The 2035-nt window shown below is 44.8% G+C and overlaps 1 long non-coding RNA gene across 1 annotated transcript in view; it reads right to left on the bottom strand.

The window, feature by feature from the left end:
* LOC139053824 (uncharacterized) overlaps positions 1-1369 on the bottom strand; it is a 1478-nt gene extending 109 nt beyond the window's left edge. The window contains exons 1-2 of the long non-coding RNA XR_011510811.1: positions 1257-1369; positions 1-1192 (exon numbers count right to left, since the gene is read on the bottom strand). The exon at positions 1-1192 is cut by the window's left edge and continues 109 nt beyond it. This is a non-coding gene — a long non-coding RNA (uncharacterized lncRNA). The remainder of the gene's footprint in view (positions 1193-1256) is intronic.
* Positions 1370-2035: the final 666 nt, after the last annotated feature.

A 2035-nucleotide genomic window follows, 5' to 3' on the forward strand; every position in this document is an offset into this window, starting at 1 on the left:
GAAAACTTGCAATTCCAATAGCACAACACAAGGTAGAGAACAGAACAAAAATTCTTATTGCCCACCCTGCTTTGACATTTGAGTATGCAGCATGGAATAAAAAGAGCAAAAAGAATTAGCATTATTAAGCAGCGAAAGCAACAGAAATGACGTGAAGGAATTAATCTTGACTACATCACTTCACTAGCACTGTGCCACACGGGCACAAAAAATGACATTAACTGGCTAATGCCTTAAACTTTAATGTCATTCGCGGGGTGCCACACGGTCATGCTTAATGGTATTGCAGCTTAAAAATGTTATTCGCGACGTAGTGCGTTCTCGTAAGTCAACTTGCCGTCAAAAGCGTACTCTCGGTCCCAATGTCTCGACATTCTGACGTGGCTAAACGAACTATTAGTGAAGAACAGTTAATATATTATTCACTTTCTTTAAACAATAGCTCTTTCTCGTGGCGTAGTGCGTTCTTACAATTATTAAAACTCACTTGGCCATCGAATGCGTACTCTCGTTTACAATGTCCCCGCCGTGGCCGTAGTGACCATATTCTCACGATATTAAACAAACTTGTAGATAAAAACAACTAATATATTCTTCACTTTTTTAAAAGGAGCTTTTTATTTTCGTAGAGATCAGCAGGCGATCTTGCCGCTACTCACGGCTACAGCTCTAATCATGAGCGCATTAGCCAGGAGAAGCTGTTTGCCAGGAGAATCAAAGGGCGCCGATGAAGAGTCCGCGGTAGCTAAAGCAAATGTAGACTCCGGGGTCCTGCTTACCAGAGAACCCGCATTGACTTGTGCGTAGACCTCTCCTAAGGGATCCTGTTCCGTTCTCACAGCGAAGTGAACCATCCGAAGCGTCACGTAGAGTATATATCCATCAGGGAAGCAAGGCACATTGTCCTTAGTGCGCGTAGTGTCACAACCACCGTCCTGAACTTCCGATGTCGCCTCGGTGCAGCGACCAGCATCACAAGGCGTACAAATGTTTGCAGGGACAGCTCGACCGCACGTGATAATGCATGCGTGCGGGGTATACGCGCCACTGCACAGTTCTAGACTTGCGAATTCTCGAGCTGTTCACTGCTGGCTGCCGGTGCGAGATCCGAAGTCCTCGAATATCGTCTTTGTTTCCAGCGACGCTCGTTTTCGCGCGTGCGGCTTCTCCCGCAGTCTAGGCATCCTGGCACCTGTGAAGAAAACACATTTCAATACCCAAACGAATTAAAAAAGAAATCGATGTAGCTGTCATACCTTGGTAGCTGAGTAGGAGACTTCGGTAGGCACGGTAGGTGACAAACGCTGCTCCACTGCCCTTAAAACGATCGCAGAATGAAAAATGGCGTGGCGACGATGGCTAGAGCTTGGATTGGATTGGATGACTGAAGCGTTTTGCTTTGCCAAGGTTCTAACACTTCCACGTGCATCTACGCAAACATAAATAGGTTTTTAAGATAGTGTATTATTACACAGTGAAATATTTACTTATTCTGGGAATATTCGGTATCTGCTTTTCGAGTTTTTAGTTTCTGCTAACGCTGTCGGCGCCAGAAAAACATAGCCTTTGAGATTACCGTCAATGCATGGCGGCTCTGACGCATTATAGCTTTCGTAAACGCTTTCAACGCACGCGGCCACCAAAAGCGTAGCCTTTGAGATTTGTTTTTGTTACCTATAATGATATTATTGTATGCACAATTGAACACTGTAGACTACTTCCTGTTTTAAGAAACCAGCCAAAAACAGGCGCACACAGGAAACATACGAGACGACAGGAAAGAGGCTGGAAGGGGCCTGTCTTGTGTACGTTTCCTGTGTCCGTCTTTTTTTTTTTGCTGGTTTTTTCTTAATACAATGCACCAACTAGCCCAACATCGTGTTTTACTTCTTGTTTCAATGATAAACCTGAACCTACATAGCGTCCCAGTTACATGTTCGGAGGTCAGGACCAAAACTCTATGATCAGGAACTTTTCATAATGAGGGGTAACTTGAGTGCTTGGCTCTAGGTCGTATAAGTGGCTTCAAATGGGC

This window comes from Dermacentor albipictus, unplaced genomic scaffold, assembly GCF_038994185.2.
Source record: "Dermacentor albipictus isolate Rhodes 1998 colony unplaced genomic scaffold, USDA_Dalb.pri_finalv2 scaffold_248, whole genome shotgun sequence".
NCBI classification, from domain to species: Eukaryota; Metazoa; Arthropoda; class Arachnida; order Ixodida; family Ixodidae; genus Dermacentor; species Dermacentor albipictus.